At 36.0% G+C, this 15,296-nt stretch overlaps 1 long non-coding RNA gene across 1 annotated transcript in view; it reads left to right on the forward strand.

Annotated features, from left to right (window-relative positions):
- The window catches only part of LOC102486872 (uncharacterized), a 27,537-nt gene that overhangs the window by 8,316 nt on the left and 3,925 nt on the right, over positions 1 to 15,296 (forward strand). The window contains exon 2 of the long non-coding RNA XR_337270.1: positions 10,325 to 10,434. This is a non-coding gene — a long non-coding RNA (uncharacterized LOC102486872). The remainder of the gene's footprint in view (positions 1 to 10,324; positions 10,435 to 15,296) is intronic.

Below are 15,296 nucleotides of genomic sequence, written 5' to 3' on the forward strand. Positions count from 1 at the left end.
TGGTGGCGGTGTGATGGCCTATATAAAAAAAAAAAAAAAAAAAAAAAAAAGGAAAAAGAAAAAACTCTCAAAAAGAAAAAAAGAGGCCTCCCTAATAATGTCAGGCAAAGGCATATCCATAACCAGGGAGGGCAGGCTGAAGTTGTGAATCAAGTATCAATAAGCTGGATCCTCTCTCTTTCTCTCTGCCTTACTTGCTTAAGGAAGAAATGAATTAAAAAAAATTCCCACAATATTTAGTTTTGGAGATCCATAAACACAGAATGTCTTTCTATTTATTGAGGTCTTCTATAAAATTTTCTTATATTTGTGTTCATACGTATTCACTTCAAAATATTTTCTAATTTTCTTTTTTCATTTATTCTTTGATCTGTTGATTATTTTAGAGTGTGCTGCAGAATTTCCATATATTTGTGAATATTTCAAATTTTCATCTTTTATTAATTTTTAATTTTATCCCATTATGGTCAGAGAATATGCTTTGTATAATTTTAATCCTTTAAAATTTTTGGTTGACAGCTTTTTTCCCCAGTACTTTGAATATATTATACCGTTTTCACCTGTTTTAATGATTTCTGATAAGAAATTTACTGATAATTCAATTGAAATCCTTGGAATGTGATGAATTATTCTTTTGCTCCTTTAAAGATTCTCTCAAGATTATCTTTGGTGTTAACATGTGATAATGATATGTCTAAGTGGACATCTGTTGTGTTTATCATCACATTTAAATGAGTTTTATGCATTTTTTTGAGTTTTTGGATGTGTAAATGACATTTTTCATAAATTGGAGAATTATTTTGCCTTTTTTTTTGGGGGGGGAGAGGTTTTTTCGCTATAGGGTGCGTGCGCTCACCAAACAGACAGAGAGAGACATAGAGACAGAAAGCGAGAAATCATCCCCCAGGGGGGATGGCCACACCGCAATCCCTTCTCCATTCTCCTCTCGGGATCTTGGGCACGCACGCACACATGCCCGGTGTGAGTTTAAGCCACTGGGTCCGGGACGCGAACCGTGGTCCACTACGTGGGAGTCCAGCGACATAGCCATTACGCTAACTGCTGGTTCCCTATTTTGCGGTTTTTTTCCAAGTCCAATTTCTACCTCTTTCTCTCTCTTTATCTGCATCCGGGACTCTCATTCTGCATATATAGGTGTGCCTGATGATGCCTTCTAGATCTCTAAGGCTTTATTGACTTTCCGTCATTCATTTTGCTTCTTTCTTTTAGACTGGATTATTCCAGTTGAACAGTTTGCAACTTCACTAATTCTTCTGCATGTTAAAATCTGCTATTAAACCCCTTTAGTAACTTTTCCACTTTAGTTATTTTACTTTTTAGCTCCAAAATGTCAATTTTTCTTTTCAATAACTTCTCTTTTTATTATGTTCTTCAGTTATTGAGATACTATTACCGTAATTTCATTTAGTGTTCTATCCATGGCTCACTTTAGTTCTTTGAAGACATTTAAAATAACTAATTTATATATGTTTATTACATTAGCAATGATTAATGTCTAAACTTCCTCAGGGATTGTTTCTATTGGCTTTTCATTCTTTCTCTATATATGGACCATACGTTCTTATTTCTTTATCTAATAATTGATTTTTTTTAAATCTTAACATTTTATGTTATATAATGTAGCAACTCTGGAAGTCAGATTCTCCCCCTTCCCTAGGAGTAGACAATTTGCATTGACAATTTTCGTTATTTTTGCTATTTTTATTGTTGTTTGCTTGTTTAGTAACTGTCTTAAACTAATTCTGTAATGTCTGCTTTTCTTGTCATGGATGGCCACTGGTGTGTGTGCTCAATTAGCTAATAGTCAGCTAATGACAAGACAAAGGCCCTCGAATCCCTAGAAATAATAAGTGTCCTAATCTTATTGAAAGGCTCTCTCTCTTTCTCTCTCCTGTCTCTCTCCCTCGCTCTCTGTGTTAGAGCATGCTATCAATATTCAACCAGGCTGTTAACAGTTCTGCTTTATGCTTCATTTTCTTGTGTACAACCTTAAGGGAAGAAATAAGAACTTAGGGCCTGCTTATATAACCCCACACATTTGTGACTTTATAAAATCTTTTTTTTTTTTTTTAATGTAATGTAACCATTAAACCATTTGCTGGTCTTGGGCCGAATTCTTAAGAATCAATAAGTTTCCAAAATCCTAATGAACACCTCAATTTCCAGATCTTTTTTTAAGTTTTTTTTTTTTTTTTTTTTGGTTAGTTTTTTTTACTCCTGTTATCACATGATAAAGCAACGAAGCAACTACAATTTTAAACAACATCCACTCATTATTTTCAACAAATGTCCTAGGGAAAAGACTATTTGCAATGAATGAGCTTTGAGTGAGGTTAAAATAGACAAGTCGTGTAAATAGATTTCTACAGAACTACCGAACAGAGTGAATAATAAAAATAATTTGAGAATGGAGATTTAAAAGATCTCCAACCCTATTCAGATCCCTATTGGTCCCTGGGCTGCTGGTTTTCACAATTAGTGTATGTTAGTTTTCTAGTCCACCATGGAATAATAAGAAGAAATGGGAATAGTATAATTTGTAATGTCAAAAAATGATCTTTTCTTTCTTTCTTTCTTTCTTTCTTTCTTTCTTTCTTTCTTTCTTTCTTTCTTTCTTTCTTTCTTTCTTTCTTTCTTTCTTCTTTTTCTTTCTTTTAAGAGGTTTTTACCTTAGGGAACACACACTTGCCAGAGAGAGAGAGCAAGAGAGAGAGAGAGAGAGAGAGAGAGAGAGAACGAGAAATCACACACACACGCCCCAGTGGGGGAATAGCCGCAGCACGATCTCTTCTCCATTCTCCTCCCTGGATCTTGGCTTCTTGGCAGTCCAGTTATATAACCACTACACCATCTGCAGGCCCCATTTTTTTTTTTTTTTTTTGAGAGGTTTTTGCTATAGGGCCGTGTGCTTGCCAGAAAGACAGAGAGACAGAGAGACAGAGAGAAAGAAAGCGAGAAATCATCCCCCAGGGGGGATGGCCATGCTGCAATCCCTTCTCCCCCACTCTCCTCTCGGGATCTTGGGCATGCACGCACATGCGTCCAGCGTGAGTTTAAGCCACTGGGTCTGGTACTCGAACCTGGTCGACTGCATGGGAGTCCAGTGACATAGCCATTACTCCCAGCTGTTGGTCCCAACCCATTTTCTTTTTCTTAAAGACAGACTCTAAAGATGAGTGTAAGCTTATGGTTAATTTCTCGAGTTTTTAACAAGTAGACTTTGACAATTTTTTCCCAGTTTTCTCAGTGCATGTATAAGGGGAGAATTTTTGTAGGTTATTGCTCCACTATTCCAGATTACATTTTGGTGAGTTTAAGTCATCTTGTCTTCTAGGTCAAACATGCTGTCATTATTTTATATTGCAGAATATTTTTATAGCTCCCATGTTTGCATGGATTTTAATTGGTTATTTGTCCTTGAAAGAGGATGATTTTATTCTTGCCTACTGAAAAACAGTATAGGTATATTAAAAGTAGGTCATCTTGGTACCATTAGTATTTTAAGGTAAGCTCTTAACTTGCTGACTGGAAGAATTTTTAAAAAATTAATCCAATTAAAAGTTTTCATAAATACACATCCTTATTTATATTTTAGAGATGCAGCTGAAATGAGAGGAGAAAATAACTTCCTAAAATTACACAGCTGATAAGTGACGAAGACAGTACTTGAATTTTTTTTTGTTTTCAGTCCAAAATATGTGCTTTTCTTTTATTTTAGCTCACGTGTCTTCTACATTTCTTTCCCACTTGTATTAAGTTCATTTAACACTTACTTATTTTTGAATTCCTTTATCCATTAAACAGATTCTGTAGTTCTAATGACTTGCCAAATCTTATAGCTTATTCCTGTACATTTGCATTTTTTCCATTCATTCTTTCATCCATTACGATATGTGAGATTGCGGAAGAAATGTTGTGTCATGTTAATGTCACTGCTATTTTTAGACACTGATGAAAGTAACATGGAACAGCATCTGGAACCTTCCTGTTTCAGTACTTCTGGTTTCACCACCTCGTCTTAGCATCTTACAGCCCTTTGACAATACAATGCTAAAAAATTACACTTCAAAGCTCAGTTCAATAATGAAACATCTCTGCTGATAGTTCTTCGGAATGTCTTCCACTCTTTTTCATCTGGATTTCAATTCATTATTTGGCATTCTCTATCATTTCCAGGATTATTTTAAAATTTTCTAATTTGAATTAATGTTTCATGACCAATTAAAGAGTTTTCCTTCATTAAGAAAGTTCTATTTCCATGCCTCCAGCCCCTCTAATTTGTCCTCAGTTCTATCCTTTAAAAAAGCCCATTAAAAAAAAATTTTTAAAAAGCCCATTAAAACAAATCTATGTATACAAATATTTTACTTCAGTGAGTATAAATATCAATAACATAAAAAAATACAACTACTCCTCATTTTCCCAGCTATGGACTTCTTACTAAATAGGAAATTCGATTCTGTGAAAACTTTTAAAACAAATTATTATTATTTATTATTATATTACATAGACAGGTAATAATTATAAATATTTATGGGACATGATGTAATATTTCAATACATGTATACAATGTGTAATGATCAAATCATGATAATTGTCACATCTATCCCTATTATCACTTGAGTTGGGAACATTCAAAATCCTCTCTTCTAGTTTTTTTTTTTTTAAACATATACAATAAATTATTTTTTTATTCAGTCATCCTTCAGTGTTATTAAACTCTAGAATTTATGTCTTCTTTCCAGCTACAAATTTGTACTTGTTAGTCAAATTTTCCCAACCTGTTCCCCCAACCCTTGCCAGTTTCTAGCAGGCACTATTCTGCTCTCTACTTCCATGAGGATATCCTTCAGCTTTCACATATGAGAGACAGCTTGCAGTACTCTTCTCTCTCTCTCTTTTTTTAGAGAGAGATTTTTGTTATATGGTGCATACATTCACTGGAGAGACAAGTGAGACACAGAGACCAAAAACAAGAAATCACCCCACCCCATGAGGGATGGCCACACCATAATTCCTTCCCCTCCATTCTCCTCCTGAGATTTTGGGCATGCATGCACATGCTCCTGGGGTGAGTTTTAAGCCACTTGGTCTGGGACTCAAACCTTGATCAACTATGCAGGAGTCCAGAGTATTGTTAATGACTCTTTCTACCCCTAAATGATTTCGTGACATCATGCACTGACATTGAAAAGCATTATTTCACTGAGTTATGTATCTTCTGAGGTTGGCACACTTTATTATATATTTTTAAACCACATTTTAAAAATCATCATATCTCATCAAAAATGTCTTTAAAGTATTGGGAAGCATCAAATGATGCACGTGAGTGACTTATTCTGTTTTCAAGAAAATGTGTGTCAAATATGCAATTTCAATAACCATTTTGTTTTTTTGTCAGTGGTTTTTTGCAAGTAAAATTGTTTTTCTATGAAAAAAAGTGGCTGTTTCTGCTTGCAGGTTGAAGTATCATGCAAGTACTTTCCCTGGGAACAATTGTACAGGAGAAATTAGATACAGGAGAAATACTTTACACCCACGTTCCATGTTATCACTCAAAATATTACAAATATCAGTGCCTAAATGTTGAGGTTCAATGCAATTAATAATATTTTACTAATAAATAAATATTGGTATAGTTTGTTTTTTTAGGTTTTTGCTGTAGGTTGCATGCCCTAGCCAGAGAGAGAAAGAGAGACAGGAAGTGAGAAATCACCACCCAGGGGCATGGCCACACCGCAATCCCTTCTCCCCCATTCTCCTCTTGGGATCTTGGGCATGCATGCACATGCGCCCAGTGTGAGTTTAAGTTACCAGATCTGGGACGCAAGCCATGGTCAACTACATGGCAGTCCAGCGACATAGCAATTATGCTAACTGCTGGTCCTTATTTTTTATATATTTTTAATTATTATTTATACATTAAATCATTATACATCATTTAGATTGTGAAGCGACTTTACCCAGCATGATATACACCTTAGTCCAGCCCAGTTGAGACCACCATACATATCCTCGTCAACGGATAATAAACCTTATCTGTGTCCCACAAGTGTCTTACTTCTCCATTTACCCCCCAAATTTTCTATGCTCTTCCCCTCTCTCATTCTCTTTCCACTTTGTCTCTAGTGTCCATTATAATTTTTAATACTTTTATGTCCTCCAGTCTTTCAGTCTCTACCATAGAGTGTAGACAGTCAGTGTATGTTAAGTGGAGACATACAATGTCTCTCTTCCATAGCCTGACTTGCTTCACTCAGCATCAAATTTTTCATATTCATCCCCTTTCTATCAAATTCCAGGGCCTTGTTGTTTTTTTATAGCTGAATAGTATGTGGAGAATGATATGGAGGTCCCTCAAAGACCTTCAGATAGAACTACCACATGATCCAGCAATTCCACTCCTGGGTATCTACCCAAATGACAGGAGAGCACTCAGTCAGAAAAGCACTTGCACATCTATATTCATTGTAGCCTTATTCACGATTGCATCAGCTTATTTTATTCCAACCATTAGAATGTAATCTATTATTATTATTTATTATTATATTACATAGACAGGTAATAATTATAAATATTTATGGGACATGATGTAATATTTCAATACATGTATACAATGTGTAATGATCAAATCATGATAATTGTCACATCTATCCCTATTATCACTTGAGTTGGGAACATTCAAAATCCTCTCTTCTAGTTTTTTTTTTTAAAACATATACACTAAATTATTTTTTTATTCAGTCATCCTTCAGTGTTATTAAACTCTAGAATTTATGTCTTCTTTCCAGCTACAAATTTGTACTTGTTAGTCAAATTTTCCCAACCTGTTCCCCCAACCCTTGCCAGTTTCTAGCAGGCACTATTCTGCTCTCTACTTCCATGAGGATATCCTTCAGCTTTCACATATGAGAGACAGCTTGCAGTACTCTTCTCTCTCTCTCTTTTTTTAGAGAGAGATTTTTGTTATATGGTGCATACATTCACTGGAGAGACAAGTGAGACACAGAGACCAAAAACAAGAAATCACCCCACCCCATGAGGGATGGCCACACCATAATTCCTTCCCCTCCATTCTCCTCCTGAGATTTTGGGCATGCATGCACATGCTCCTGGGGTGAGTTTTAAGCCACTTGGTCTGGGACTCAAACCTTGATCAACTATGCAGGAGTCCAGAGTATTGTTAATGACTCTTTCTACCCCTAAATGATTTCGTGACATCATGCACTGACATTGAAAAGCATTATTTCACTGAGTTATGTATCTTCTGAGGTTGGCACACTTTATTATATATTTTTAAACCACATTTTAAAAATCATCATATCTCATCAAAAATGTCTTTAAAGTATTGGGAAGCATCAAATGATGCACGTGAGTGACTTATTCTGTTTTCAAGAAAATGTGTGTCAAATATGCAATTTCAATAACCATTTTGTTTTTTTGTCAGTGGTTTTTTGCAAGTAAAATTGTTTTTCTATGAAAAAAAGTGGCTGTTTCTGCTTGCAGTTTGAAGTATCATGCAAGTACTTTCCCTGGGAACAATTGTACAGGAGAAATTAGATACAGGAGAAATACTTTACACCCACGTTCCATGTTATCACTCAAAATATTACAAATATCAGTGCCTAAATGTTGAGGTTCAATGCAATTAATAATATTTTACTAATAAATAAATATTGGTATAGTTTGTTTTTTTAGGTTTTTGCTGTAGGTTGCATGCCCTAGCCAGAGAGAGAAAGAGAGACAGGAAGTGAGAAATCACCACCCAGGGGCATGGCCACACCGCAATCCCTTCTCCCCCATTCTCCTCTTGGGATCTTGGGCATGCATGCACATGCGCCCAGTGTGAGTTTAAGTTACCAGATCTGGGACGCAAGCCATGGTCAACTACATGGCAGTCCAGCGACATAGCAATTATGCTAACTGCTGGTCCTTATTTTTTATATATTTTTAATTATTATTTATACATTAAATCATTATACATCATTTAGATTGTGAAGCGACTTTACCCAGCATGATATACACCTTAGTCCAGCCCAGTTGAGACCACCATACATATCCTCGTCAACGGATAATAAACCTTATCTGTGTCCCACAAGTGTCTTACTTCTCCATTTACCCCCCAAATTTTCTATGCTCTTCCCCTCTCTCATTCTCTTTCCACTTTGTCTCTAGTGTCCATTATAATTTTTAATACTTTTATGTCCTCCAGTCTTTCAGTCTCTACCATAGAGTGTAGACAGTCAGTGTATGTTAAGTGGAGACATACAATGTCTCTCTTCCATAGCCTGACTTGCTTCACTCAGCATCAAATTTTTCATATTCATCCCCTTTCTATCAAATTCCAGGGCCTTGTTGTTTTTTTATAGCTGAATAGTATGTGGAGAATGATATGGAGGTCCCTCAAAGACCTTCAGATAGAACTACCACATGATCCAGCAATTCCACTCCTGGGTATCTGCCCAAATGACAGGAGAGCACTCAGTCAGAAAAGCACTTGCACATCTATATTCATTGTAGCCTTATTCACGATTGCATCAGCTTATTTTATTCCAACCATTAGAATGTAATCTGACCCAATATGATTAAAAGACAGTCATTGGAATCACTGAAAATAAAAATGTGAATATTTCTACTAAACCAAAACCCAAATAAACCCTTCAAAGCAAACATTAATATTTTAATCCCCTGAGCATCAGAGAAGACATCAAAATTGGGTTAACTTTTGATCCAGCCTTCAGGAAGCCTTGTGTGCATGTAAAGCTAACGAATCGCTCAGGTCAAGCGGTGATGTGAGTCTTGGTCACTTCTAGTCAGAACCATTTCACAGAGGACCGAAGAGGATAAAGTTGGAACCTAAAAGTAAAAGAACAGGTCAGAACAAGAGGTGCTCAGTAGAAAAGCACAAAGCACAAACTAGAACCACACTAAGAGTGGACGGATGGTATTCCATCAACAAGGTTGTTATTTCTGGTAAATTAATAAATTGAAACTTTGGGTCAACTCAAGGCCTTTTGACACGTTGGTAGGGTTGTAAATCTGTCTTTATTCTGCCAGTACTTCCCTAATGACTTTAACGTCTTAAATAGGAACAAGTGTATAATAAAAGACTTTTCATTTCAGAGTTTCTCTAAATTCAGGTTGATTATAAGGGCATTAGAGGTCATCTTGTCCAACTTCAGTATTTTACGGGTGAAGAAAACGAGATCCTTAGAGGTTATGTGGTTTCAAATATCCCAAATCAGGACTAGAGCTCACAAATTCTTATCATTTCATATAGTTAGTTAAATATGATCCAAGAATCATCACACAGGGCATGTTTCTAGTCTATTTAAGCCATTTTTATAGGTTAAAAAAATTCTTAAAATGACATTTTTTCCTTCGTCTGACTCACCTTTTTTTTTTTTTTTTGGAGAGGTTTTTGCTATAGGGCACTTGCGCTCGCCAGACAGAGAGAGAGAGACAGAGAGCCAGAAAGCGAGAAATCACCCCCCAGGGGGGATGGCCACGCTGCAATCCCTTCTCCTCCATTCTCCTCTCGGGATCTTGGGCACGCACGCACACGCACCCAGCGTGAGTTTTAAGCCACTGGTCGACTACGTGGGAGTCCAACGACATAGCCATTATGCTAACTGCTGGTCCTAAGTCTGACTCACCTTTATAGCAGACTCAAAGATGTCAAAAGTTGCTGGACTATGAGAATATTGGATTACCCAAAAAGTGAAAGAGTTGAATTTTTTTTGAATGGTATATTGTCATAGCACAAGTACACTTGTACTCTATGTCATCATTTTCTAAGCTAAATAATGAATATCTAATTTCCATTGTATTGTTCAGTTGTTTTTTATTTAATCTATCAAAAATAAAAGTGCACCTATTTCTTGGATTGGAGTTTGGATTCTGGAGCATCTTAATATGGTTTGAAAATTGATTCCATCACATACCAGGAACGCGGCCTTGGGTAGGGCACTTAACTTGTACCTTAGGTACCACACTTGAAAATGGGAGTAATAGAATGTGAAGGTCAAATGAGGTGATGCAAATAAAAGGTTTAACACATAGTATCCCTATGTAAGTGATAGCCATTATTATTGTTGTAGCTACTTCTATTGTTACATTTCAGTGTTTTCTTTGAGAGAAAAATAATATACTTTTGAGAATCTGCTTAAGTTCCATGTTATTTTGTACATGCTAGGATGTCAGTATTCCACATCATTTATGCACTCTAATGATTTTGTTTTGTATGTATTTTAAAAATCAAAACATACTAAATAAGCTTCTTCCTTCTTCTGCCCCAATACAGATCACACATGATTTGGAATGGAATTTACTTTACTGCAAATGTCATAGAATATTGATATCCACTAAGTTTATTGCATTCAATATTCAGTTTAAGAGGTGGTCTTTCTGAAAGTAAGTAGATGTGAGTTCTGTAAGCTACTATTCTATTTAAAAATAGAAACTTACAGTTAATGTGCAAAAATTGATAAGACTAGAGATCTTTCAGTTTTTAAAATGTAAGGCATATTTGAATGTTTACATAAGCATGGATATTAATTCACAGCAAAACTCCTGATTTCTATTATTAAAAGAAAAATAAACCAATTTAATAGAGTAGTGTTTTACTGAGCAAATTTTAACATGATTTAAATAAGCAGTTGTTTCCCGGCCTCCAGACATCTCTTCTAGCCTCATGGTCAACTTGGTATTTAAGCTCTGGGAGAGGAAAATGACATGTAAGGGAACAGGAACATGATGTACAGAAACCAAAGGGAAGGAATCAGGTAGGAAAACATTTGGGTTGGTTACTTCTGATGTTTGTCTGCATTAACACTGGTGAAATGGCCGGATGCCTGTGATTGACTGTAACCTAGCAACCAGCTCAGAAAAACAGCCTAACATGTTCGATTTTGGCTTACCCATAGGAATCCAAGCATGGGAGTACAGTGGCCGTTTTAGGCCAAAATAGTTTAATTTAACAATTTCCCCCCTTTTGGTCAGCCTCTCAAATGTTTGAGAGATTGACTAAAACTTAGGGCACTCGCACCATTCTCTGTCACCATCTTAAATGGCGTTTTCCTGCTCTCAGCATAGAAAGCACGAGTTTTCTCTGGTCCCTAACATGGAATTCACGAGTCACAATATCGCACAAGTCCACCGTGTGTGCTACAGGCCAAATGGGTCTTCCTTTGGTGCTTTCACTGGTCTGGCTGGGTAGAAGGACCAGGAGGACTGCTGTGAAGATTGAAGTGTACTCCTTAATAGAACTCCTACAGAACAAACCCAACTGAATGAAACAGGCTAAGGTTCAGGCAACATAGACAACAGACAGTATTTGAGTTTAGTCATTTTAATAACCTGAAGGCCTACCAGGAGAAATACAAAGATTAAACAAACCTTGAAAATCCCAAGCCTGCCATCCACTCTTCAGGAGGCCTGCAATCCAGTTATTAGTTGTACATCATGCCTTCCTTTAATTTGGCTAAGTGAAGTATCAAACATAAGTTCGAACTTGATTAAAGCTGGATAATATTTCATTAAGCTTTTTAATTTTGTTAAACGTGTATGTTAACGATTCACCATTTGAAGAGTGGCTTTTGCCCACCTGAAACCCCAGGAGGTCTTATTGGCTATACATTTTGAAAATTCTCTCCAGTGTATGGATAAGCTTAAATACAACCGGAATCCCATTGTTGCAAAAAGTGAATCTCCAGGGATCTTACTGACATTTTTTTCTGCATTAATCCATAAACCTAGCAATTTTTCTGTTTTTTTTTTGTTGTTGTTGTTGTTTGTTTGTTTGTTTGTTTTTTCATTATGGCAGAGAAGTCTTGATCTGTGATACTCAGGCATAGCTGTCCAAGATGTCTGTTTTGAAGAAGTTTTCTGGTTAGTTTTACCTTAAAGACTCCAACAGGTGCACAGTTTTTAAAATCTAAAGTAGCACTTCTGAGTTGTGAACCCAGAGTTCAAGTTCTTTTTTCTTTTATTAATTTTTTTAAAAAAATTATATTACATTCAATCACATTATTTAGCTTACAAAGTGAATATTTCAATATGTGAGCATTTCTCCTCAGTCCAGTTGGTCAAAATATCTTCAACTGATAACACCACACCTCCCCATCCTGTCAATGCTCTCCCTCTGTATCCCTCTTCCAAATGTCCTTCCTTAGGTCCCTCTTCTCCACACACACCACATCTGGCACTAACCCCCATCTCTTGTGTTTGTACAACCTTAGATCAAGCAATTTCAGTCATAGAGTACAGACACTAGGTATATATTAAGTGGGGACATACAATGTCTCTCCTGGCTTGTTTCACTCAGTAGTAAATCTTCCACTTCCTGTCAAAAGAAAGGTTTTTTTTTTATGGCTGAATAGTATTCCATAGAGTATATGTGCCACAGTTTTTCAATCCATTCATCCGTACTGGGGTATTTGGTCAAGTTTTTAAAGCTCTACTGCAGTATGAGTGGTGAGAATTTGGTACAATGTCTTCTAATAGGGATCATAGGCAGCCTTTTTTTGCTGTCATTTCCAGAAGACCCCTACTGTGGACCATGGAGGGTTTGATTGTCTTCAGTCAGTGAATCACAAACAGCATGCTTTAGCTGGTGAAAATATACTTTGGCATAATGCATTAAAGCCTGGCAGTTTAGTCACCTAGATTTGTTCAGAAATGTCTGCTGAGAGACATAAATTTTCTAATAACTTTTGGATGACTGTCATAGCATTATCTTCCTTCAGGGAAAAGTTCTTGCACAACCAAAAATATGTAATGAAAATGACAATTAGTGAAATTTTTAATAATATTCAAATGCATATTAGATAGTAGAAATGTTCCTGCAGTTTTCACTGTCTTTTCAATATCAAGTTGACAAATATAACATTGGCTATAAGACATTTTAGCAATTTTAGAGCACTTACTATACTAATACTACCATATAAATGATCAATTTTTAAAATGTAGATTATTTTCTCTATTTTGTGAGTCATTGAACATAGAAGATTTAAAAAATGAGGTATAAGTAGAACTAGGTGGCCATCCATAGGCTTTCAATGAGTCCATGCTTAACATTGGATTTACATCTTTTTATACCAATTTTACCTCTTTAATTTACATGTAGAGCATTGCTTATTAAATAGATTGTTACATGTAATTTGACTTTGATCAATCTTACGGAATTCATTTAAATTGCAGAACTTGGGACCAGCAGTTGGTGTAATGGCTATGTCACTGGACTCCCATGTAGTAGACTGGGTTCGAGTCCTGGACTGGTAGAACTTAACCATTTACATTTGATCTTAGACAGTGGGCCAGGAAGTGATACATAGCTCAACAAGTTTGGTTTTGACTAACTTAGTGTATAATTCTGTCAAAACATTTCTTTGCTTTTGGTTAATTCTGGTTCTGCTTAATGGTTGACCTAGTAGCTTAGAAAACCAATTAGTTTCTCCATAGAAGCTGAAAATTTTTACCCAGTTTAGTGATTAGATCATCAGTAATCTATACATACAAGAATACATTCTCTTTCCACTCCTTTTTATGAATTTCCTTAAAGATATAACACTTTAAGATCATAGTCATTAGAAAAAAAGCTTTTTAGAAAAGCATCAAACAAAGCAATTAACCAGGGGCAATAAGACTTGGACCAGCCATAGTTGAAGATCTGACAAGAGTTTACAACTAAAAAAGAAATTTGGTTATATCTGTGACATACACCAATTTAATATAATAACATATAATATGATTGATAAATATCACACTATAAATCTCTGGGACTCTCAACTCATTTTGGTATGCAGTGTGTATATAAATACACACATACATACACATATACACATAATATATCCATACATATAATTTAAATGTAATATAAAGAAAATTAAAATGACTTAATTGGACAGTGTTTCCCATATCATTTAACACAATAAAATAAGTCTGATTTTTCTAATATCTCTCTTTTGGATGTTTCAGGACCTTCTGTAAACATCCAGAAGTTATTTATTTATTTATTTTTTGGTGAGGTTTTTGCTATAGGGCGTGTGCGCTCGCCAGACAGACGGACAGAGACAGAGAGACAGAAAGTGAGAAATCACTTCCCAGGAGGGATGGCCATGCTGCAATCCCTTCTCCTTCATTCTCCTCTTGGGATCTTGGGCACGCATGCACACGCGCCCTGTGTGAGTTATAAGCCACCGGGTCCGGGACTCAAACCGTGGTCCACTACATGGGAGTCCAGCGACATAGCCATTATGCTAACTGCTGGCCCCAGAAGGGTTGTTTTTTTGTTTTTTTGTTTTTTTTTTGAGAGGTTTTTGCCATAGGGCGCATGCGTTTGCCAGACAAAGAGAGACAGCGGGAAAGAAAGCGAGAAATCATCCCCCCCAGCAGGGATGGCCACGTCACAATCCCTTCTCCTCCATTCTCCTCTAGGGATCTTGGGCATGCATGCACATGCGCCCGGTGTGAATTTTAAGCCACTGGGTCCGGGATGCGAACCGTGGTCGACTACATGGGAGTCTAGTGAGATAGCCATTACACTAACTGCTGGTCCCTCTCCCAGAAGTTATTTTGAGGTAAAAGAATTTAATTTTCATTTTTATTTTGGAGAAACTTTGTCAAATATAGCAAAAAGCATAAGTACTTGACTTAACTCTCAGCAGAAAATATAAGTTTAATGTTCTCTAAGTGCATTAGTAGGATAAAAAAGGGTTGACTCGGTGTCTGTTGACAACCAAAACTAAAAGCAGAATATATGGGCAGACTATAGCAGTCAGATATGACATCCAGAGGTAACAACAAAGCAACCCAACGACCAACACATGTATCACATACAAAATTTCCTTGACAAGATTTAGTTTTTTACCACTTTTAGTCATTAGTCCTGTAAGTGAACCACAGAAGAAGCAAAAATTGAACTTTAGTAGAATTGGTCTTATCTAATAACACTTGAAACTTTTCTTTAACCATTTTATCCTGATTATCTGTGAGAAACAAAATATTAGAAAAGACTAATCATGAATCCATTTTTCTGTTGGTCAGATGCCTACCATGTAACATAACATATAAATACCAGTAGTTTTATTAAACCAACTGTACTAAGACAAATATCATGATGTTTGATCATAGATACCTGGGAAAAGTATGTTGGAAACTGCAAAGGTCCTCACTTACTAAATTATTTTTTTACCATATTTGAAGTCAGCTTATTTGTCAAAGATTTTAAGTCATATGAACTTAAAAAGTATTTAAATTCTTTTTTTTTTTTTTGG

The sequence above is a fragment of the Tupaia chinensis genome, unplaced genomic scaffold (assembly GCF_000334495.1).
Source record: "Tupaia chinensis unplaced genomic scaffold, TupChi_1.0 Scaffold145057_1, whole genome shotgun sequence".
In the NCBI taxonomy this organism is placed as follows: Eukaryota; Metazoa; Chordata; class Mammalia; order Scandentia; family Tupaiidae; genus Tupaia; species Tupaia belangeri.